Raw genomic sequence first — 8,777 nt, forward strand, 5'->3', positions numbered from 1 at the left:
TGGAATACATACACTACATGATCAGAAGTATGTGGACACTTGTTAATTGAACAGCTCATTCCAAAATCATGGGCATTAATATAGAGTTGGTACCCCCTTTGCTGCTATAACAGCCTCTGCTCTTTTGGGAAGGCTTTATACTAGATGTTGGAACATTGCTGCGGGGACTTCCATTCAGCCACAAGAGCATTAGTGATGTTGGGCACTGATGTTGGGCGATTAGGCCTGGCTCGCAGTTGGCGTTCCAATTCATCCCAAAGGTGTTTGATGGGGTTGAGTTCAGGGATCTGCAGGCCAGTCAAGCTCTTCCACACCGATCTCGACAAACCCTTTCTGTATGGACCTCACTTTGTGCACGGGGGCATTGCCATGCTGAAACAGGAAAGGGCCTTCCCCAAACTGTTGCCACAAAGTTGGAAGCACAGAATCGTCTAAAATGTAATTGTATGCTGTAGCGTTAAGATTTCCCTTCAATGGAACTAAGGGGCTTTGCCCGAACCATGAAAAACATCCCCAGACCATTATTCCTCCTCCACCAAACTTTACAGTTGGCATTATGCAATGGGGCAGGTAGCGTTCTCCTGGCATCCACCAAACCCAGATTTGTCAGTCGGAATGCCAAGTGAAGCGTGATTAATCACTCCAGAGAACGTGTTTCCACTGCTCCAGAGTCCAATGGCGGCGAGCTTTAGAGCACTCCAGCCGATGCTTGGCATTGCGCATGGTGATCTTAGGCTTGTGTGCGGCTGCTCGGCCATGGAAACCCATTTCATGAAGCTCCCGACTAACAGTTATTGTGCTGACTTTGCTTCCAGAGGCAGTTTGGAACTCGGTAGTGAGTGTTGCAACCGAGGACAGACGATTTATACGCGCTACGCGTTTCAGCACTCTGTGGTCCCGTTCTGTGAGCTTGTGTGGCCTACCACTTCACGGCTGAGCCGTTGTTACTCCTAGACGTTTCCACTTCACAATAGCAGCACTTACAGTTGACCGGGGCAGCTTCAGCAGGGCAGAAATTTGACGGTGCCTTGTTGAAAGTCACTGAGCAGTAAGGCCATTTTACTGCCAATGTTTGTCTATGGAGACTGCATGGCTGTGTGCTCGATTTTATACACCTGTCAGTAACAGGTGTGGCTGAATTAGCCGAATCCACTAATTTGAAGGGGTGTCCACATACTTTTGTATATATAGTGTACATCTACAGTCGTGGTCAAAAGTTTTGAGAATGGCACAAATATTAATTTTCTGCTGCCTCAGTTTTTATGATGGCAATTTGCATATACTCCAGAATGTTATGAAGAGTGATCAGATGAATTGCAATTAATTGCAAAGTCCCTCTTTGCCATGAAAATCAACTTAATCCCCAAAAACATTTCCACTGCATTTCACCCTGCCACAAAAGGACCAGCTGACATCATGTCAGTGATTCTCTCGTTAACACAGGTGAGAGTGTTGACGAGGACAAGGCTGGAGATCACTCTGTCATGCTGATTTAGTTAGAATAACAGACTGGAAGCTTTAAAAGGAGAGTGGTTCTTGAAATCATTGTTCTTCCTCTGTTAACCATGGTTAACTGCAAGGAAACACGTGCCGTCATCATTGCTTTGCACAAAAAGGGCTTCACAGGCAAGGATATTGCTGCTAGTAAGATTGCACCTAAATCAACCATTTATCGGATCATCAAGAACTTCAAGGAGAGAGGTTCAATTGTTGTGAAGAAGGCTTCAGGGCACCCAAGAAAGTCCAGCAAGCGTCAGGACCATCTCCTAAAGTTGATTCAGCTGCGGGATCGGGGCACCACCAGTGCAGAGCTTGCTCAGGAATGGCAGCAGGCAGGTGTGAGTCCATCTGCACGCACAGTGAGGCAAAGACTTTTGGAGGATGGCCTGGTGTCAAGAAGGGCAGCGAGGAAGCCACTTCTCTCCAGGAAAAACATCAGGGACAGACTGATATTCAGCAAAAGGTACAGGGATTGGACTGCTGAGGACTGGGGTAAAGTCATTTTCTCTGATGAATCGCCTTTCCGATTGTTTGGGGCATCCGGAAAAAAGCTTGTCCGGAGAAGACAAGGTGAGTGCTACCATCAGTCCTGTGTCATGCCAACAGTAAAGCATCCTGAGACCATTCATGTGTGGGGTTGCTTCTCAGCCAAGGGAGTGGGCTCACTCACAATTTTGCCTAAGAACACAGCCATGAATAAAGAATGGTACCAACACATCCTCCAAGAGCAACTTCTCCCAACCATCCAAGAACAGTTTGGTGACGAACAATGCCTTTTCCAGCATTATGGAGAACCTTGCCATAAGGCAAAAGTGATAACTAAGTGGCTCGGGGAACAAATCATTGACATTTTGGGTCCATGGCCAGGAAACTCCCTAGACCTTAATCCCATTGAGAACTTGTGGTCGATCCTCAAGAGGCGGGTGGACAAACAAAAACCCACAAATTCTGACAAACTCCAAGCATTGATTATGCAAGAATGGGCTGCCATCAGTCAGGATGTGGCCCAGAAGTTAATTGACAGCATGCCAGGGCGGATTGCAGAGGTCTTGAAAAAGAAGGGTCAACACTGCAAATATTGACTCTTTGCATAAACTTTATGTAATTGTCAATAAAAGCCTTTGACACTTATGGAATGCTTGTAATTCTACTTCAGTATACCATAGTAACATCTGAGAAAAATATCTAACAGACTCTGACCTGTTCAATGAGCCAAACTGATTAAAGAATCCCATAGAACCTCAGAGAGTTACCGCAAGTCACAAAGAAAACAGGAGCTACCTCCAATATTCCAGCACTATTTCAACTTCAACATTTCAACATCATCTAATCACCTATGCTTAGTCTAATACAGTGACAACTAAAAGATACCAAAAACAATTTAGTCCAATCAACGTAAGCTATATATGATGTGGCTGTCCATGGTACTGATTTCTTTGTGTGTTGTGTGTGTGCGTGCGTGTGTGCAAGTAGAAAAAACATGTGATTGCTAAAATGATTGCTCGCTAGCCTAAATTCCATGGGCAATGATGCGCCAGGCCAGCTAGTTAAAATTAGCATACTACATCTAGCTACATGTTGAACTTCCATCCTCTCAGACCAGGGGCATAATGTATGAATTTATGGTTGGATCAGAATTGCTGTTATAATCATTGGCCAGTACGGGGAATTACGGAAAACCACAAGTCCAAATCCCTATCTCCATCCATTGCTAATTTAGGAAAGGGATGATTTTAGCTAGCTAGCTAGCCACCGGAGGACAATGACACAACAAGATGTAACAATTCAAGTTATTTTTCTCTCAATGACGTTTGGCTTCTGATATGATGTGATTGGTCTGAAGCCAAATCCAAACTGGCTTCCCTTGACACTTTTGTTTGGTGCGCCAGGACCATTCACAGCTGAGCTTACTCAGTTTAGCTCAACTTTGATTGTTTATTGTTTTATTTATTTTTTTATCAAGGGAGGCCAAATGCTAGATGGCTTCCCTTGCATTCAATGCTACGGGCGCCAACAATGTCATACTCTTTTTGATCAGACAGCATCAGATACTGAGACAGAGGGGCGCTGTTTCGCTCGCTCAGATACTTTCTCCAGTGAGATACATTCAAGCAAATTGAAGAAAAAGTATGAATCACAAAGAGACGAAAGATACAATTATACACGCCACTGCACACGGGAAACTGTTGAGCGTGAAAAACCCAGCAGCATTGCAGTTCTTGACATAAACAAACCGGTGCGCTTGGCACCTACAACCATACCCCGTGAGTACCCCAAAGTAATTTAAATGTTTGGTCTTGCCATCTGAATGGTACACACACATACAATCCATGTCTCAATTGTCTCAAGGCTTAAAAATCCTTCTTTAACCTGTCTCTTCCCCTTCATCTACACTGATTGAAGTGGATTTAACAAGTGACATCAATAAGGGATCATAGCTTCAAAACTTCTGTCCTCGGCTGCCACATTCACTACCGAGTTCCAAACTGCCTCTGGAAGCAATGTCAGCATAAGAACTGTTCGTTGGGAGCTTCATGAAATGGGTTTCCATGGCTGAGCAGCCGCACACAAGCCTAAGATCACCTTGCACAATGCCAAGCGTCGGCTGGAGTGGTGTAAAGCTCGCAGCCATTGGACTCTGGAGCAGTGGAAACGCCATCAGGCAGTCCGACGGACGAATCTGGGTTTGGCGGATGCAAGGAGAACGCTACCTGCCCCAATACATAGTGCCAACTGTAACGTTTGGAGGAGGAGGAATATTGGTCTGGGGCTCTTTTTCATGGTTCGGGCCATCCCCCTTAGTTCAAGTAAAGGGAAATCTTAATGCTACAGCATACAATGACATTCTAGGCAATTCTGTGCTTCCAACTTTGTCGGAACAGTTTGGGGAAGGCCCTTTACTGTTTCAGCATGACAATGCCCCGTGCAAAAAGCGAGGTCCATACAGAAATGGTTTGTCGAGATTGGTGTGGAAGAGCTTGACTGGTCTGCACAGAGCCCTGACCTCAACCCCATCGAACACCTTTGCGAGGAATTAGAACGCTGACCGCGAACCAGGCCTAATCGCCCAACATCAGTGGCTGACCTCACTAATGCTCTTGTGGCTGAATGGAAGCAAGTCCCCGCAGCAATGTTCCAACATCTAGTGGAAAGCATTCCCAGAAGAGTGGAGACTGTTATAGCAGCAAAGGGGGGACCAACTCCATATGAATGCCCATGATTTTGGAATGAGATGTTCGAAGAGCAGGTGTCCACCTACTTTTGGTAATGTAGTGTGTGTATATATATACTACTGGTCAAAAGTTTTAGAACACCTACTCATTTTTTTTAGAAGTTTTAGAACACCTACTCACCTACTACTTTATTTTTTACTCTTTTCTACATTGTAGAATAATACAATCTGGATAAGAGCGTCTGCTAAATGACGTAAATGTAAATGTAAAACTATGAAATAACACATGGAATCAGGTAATAACCAACAAAGTGTTAAACAAACTATTTGAGATTCTTCAAATAGCCACCCTTTGCTTTGATGACAGCTTTGCACACTCTTGGCCATCTCTCAACCAGCTTCATGAGGTAGTCACCTGGAATGCATTTAAATTAACAGGTGTGCCTTCTTAAAAGTGAATTTGTGGAATTTCTTTCCTTCTTAATGCGTTTGAGCCAATCAGTTGTGTTGTGACAAGGTAGGGGGGTATACAGAAGATAGCCCTATTTGGTAAAAGACAAGTCCATATTATGGCAAGAACAGCTCAAATAAGCAAAGAGAAAAGACAGTCATTTATGAAATGAAGGTCAGTCAATACGGAACATTTCAAGAACTTTGAAAGTTTCTTTAACAGCAGTCGCAAAAACCATCAAGCGCTATGATGAAACTGGCTCTCATGAGGACCACCACAGGAATGGAAGACCCAGAGTTACCTCTGCTGCAGACGATAAGGTAATTAGAGTTACCAGCCTCAGAAATTGCAGCCCAAATAAATACTTCACAGAGTTCAAGTAACAGACACATCTCAACATCAACTGTTAAGAGGAGACTGTGTGAATCAGGCCTTCACGGTCGAATTTCTGCAAAGAAACCACTACTAAAGGACATCAATAAGAAGAAGAGACCTGCTTGGGCCAAGAAACACGAGAAATTTACATTAGACCGGTGGAAATGTGTCCTTTGGTCTGGAGTCCAAATTTGAGATTATTGGTTCCAACCGCCGTGTCTTTGTGAGACGCGGTGTGGGTGAATGGATTATCTCTCCATGTATATTTTCATGGAGGAGGAGGTGTTATGGTGTGGGGGTGCTTTGCTGGTGACACTGTCTGTGATTTATTTAGAATTCAAGACACACTTAACCAGCATGGCTACCACAGCATTCTGCAGCGATACGCCATCCCATCTGGTTTGGGCTTAGTGGGACTATCATTTGTTTTTCAACAGGACAATGACCCAACACACCTCCAGGCTGTGTAAGGGCTATTTTACCAAGAAGGAGAGTGATGGAGTGCTGCATCAGATGACCTGGCCTCCACAATCCCCCGACCTCAATCAAAATTTGATGGTTTGGGATGAGTCAGACCGCAGAGTGAAGGAAAAGCAGTCAACAAGTGCTCAGCATATGTGGGAACTCCTTCAAGACTGTTGGAAAAGCATTCCAGGTGAAGCTGGTTGAGAGAATGCCATGAGTGTGCAAAGCTGTCATCAATGCAAATGGTGGCTACTTTGAAGAATCTCAAATATAAAATATATTTTCATTTGTTTAACACTTTTTTGGTTACTACATTATTCCATGTGTTATTTCATAGTTTTGATGTCTTCACTATTATTCTACAATGTAGAAAATTGTACAAATAAAGAAAAACCCTGGAATGAGTAGGTGTGTCCAAACTTTTGACTGGTGCTGTATATACAGTGCATTGGGAAAGTATTCAGACCCCTTGACTTTTTCCACATTTTGTTACGTTACAGCCTTATTCTAAAATTGATTAAATATTTTTTTTTGTGCAGAAATGTCAAAAAAAAAAGTTTTTGCTTTGTCATTATGGGGTATTATGTGTAGATTGATGAAGGAGAAGTACAAAACCGCAAGAATAGGCCAGTTCTATGGCTCACTGAATGAAACAACGTTTCCAAACATATTTGAGTCCACATATGTGTGTGAACAAACGTTCTCAGTCATGATTTACAACAAATCCCATCACAGGTCAAATTTAACAAATTACCACTTGTCAGCTGTTCTGAAAATCTCTACATCAAAGATGATACCAGACTTTGATGCCCTTGCCAAGAGAGGTGACCAGACCCATTGTTCACATTAAGACTCGAATAACCTTGACTGGGTTAGGCAAGGATTATGCTTTTTCATGGTGATGGTTATGCGGTGAGAATTATCCAGCAATGTACTTGGATACAGATTTAGGCTGGTGATTGGATAACTGTAAATATGGCTCACAATGGAAATAAGAATTGTTCCTTAATATGCTTTCAAAATAAGACCACTCAAAATGAAATGGATGCTCTTACCATATGTTTTTTTTTACACATCTGCTGTTACATTTTGCATGTCTCCAGTCATATAATATATATATTTTTAAGTTTGCATATTGTGACTGTAAGTTTGATTGTACTTTACAAGGGTAGAGATGCAGTATCTGTGTGTGTGTTTGACTGTGTCTGTGATGTTATAAATTATATCAATTTTGTGAACATTTTGTTAATAGAAAACAAGGGTAGAGATGGTACAAGGGTAGAATTGTTCTGCAGGCATATGTACACCTACAGTACACTAGTAGTTGCGTGTCAATGTGAAAATGAATAAAGGCTTCACATGTTTTGTCACGCATATAGTATGTGGCCCTTCACTTGGTTTCAAAAACTCAATGTGGCCCATGAGCCAAAAGGTGTGCCCACCCTTGCTGTAATGTAACAAAATGTGGAAAAGGGAAGTGGTCTGAATACTTTCTGAATGCACTGTATATGGAGTACACAGTGCAATTAAATGCTTAATTGACAATGCAACAACAATAGAAAAAGTAAGTAGCTAAGTGAATAAAAAGAGTAATACAAATAAAAGCTCAATGAAATAATTTCACCAATTGAATAATGGGCAGTTGTTTACAAGTAGTTACATAGCCTGTATGGAAATAACAGACACGAGTTAAGCATGTTTACCTGCAGAATGGAATAGGTTATAAGACCTCTATGATTCATTTCATTTAGTCAGTTCTACCTCAACATTGCTAATTTTAAACAGGGTTAAATATAATGTTGTAGTAAAGTTCAGCTTCAGTCAGAAGATATGCGCTTCAGTCAGAAAAACATTCTCTCATCTCTTCAGTCTTAGCTAGCTAGCCAGGCAGTAGTTACCAATGTGGATAGCCAGCCAAGCTAGCTACAGAAACGAAACCCATCAAATACAATCGCTGGAATGAAACCCTTTTCCTAATATCATGACTTATATCAACATCCTTAGCTTGCCCATTCACTAAATATACTGTTCAATAACTCTGTCTGACAGCAAACAGCTTAAGGGTGCTGAGTACTAACGCTAGCTTATTATCATTAGCCAACCCTTATGCTGAGGGAGACTAGCTAGTTAGCTACCACTAACCCTGCACAAACCTGTGGCTAACTCTGCTGCCGCTGCTGCACTTTGACTTTCTGGCTGTTCTGCCCTCTCTACCTCATTCACTGCTGCCTCAACCTGCTCGTCTTTTTGCCACTCTTTCGGAAGAAGTTCAGAATATCCATAATTGCTCTGTGCTATGCTGCAGACTGACTGAGTGACAGGCATTTTGCTGATTGATGACAATGACATCTAACCGGTGCTGTAGGGCTGGGGGAGGGGTCAAGGGGCCTGAGAGGTCCACTGTGTAAAATTGGTCAGTAAAACGTTGTATTTTATACTGGATAGGACAAGTGATGTGTGTGTGTGTTGTTGTTGTTTTTTTTACCACCAAAATGTTCGGGGCTTGATCAAAAACATCCGGGGCTGAAGCCCCAGAAGCCCGGGCCTAATGATGCCACTGTAATTATGCACAATGTTTGTTTATTAATTCATTGTCACATTTAGTAAGAAACATGTTTCCAAGAAGACATATGTGTCATTAATATAGTACCCTAAATGCTAATTATCGTTTGTTCTGTCAGTCACGTTGCGTGCGGAAGTTTTCTTTATCATTGGTTCAACTTCCATCAGGGTGGAGTTAGAGTTTGGACATCACGTGGTGTTATAATAAACCGATTGGAATTTCTTTCAAGAGCAAAAGCGCTATTACGGACC

This window comes from Coregonus clupeaformis, chromosome 29, assembly GCF_020615455.1.
Source record: "Coregonus clupeaformis isolate EN_2021a chromosome 29, ASM2061545v1, whole genome shotgun sequence".
Lineage (NCBI taxonomy): Eukaryota > Metazoa > Chordata > Actinopteri > Salmoniformes > Salmonidae > Coregonus > Coregonus clupeaformis.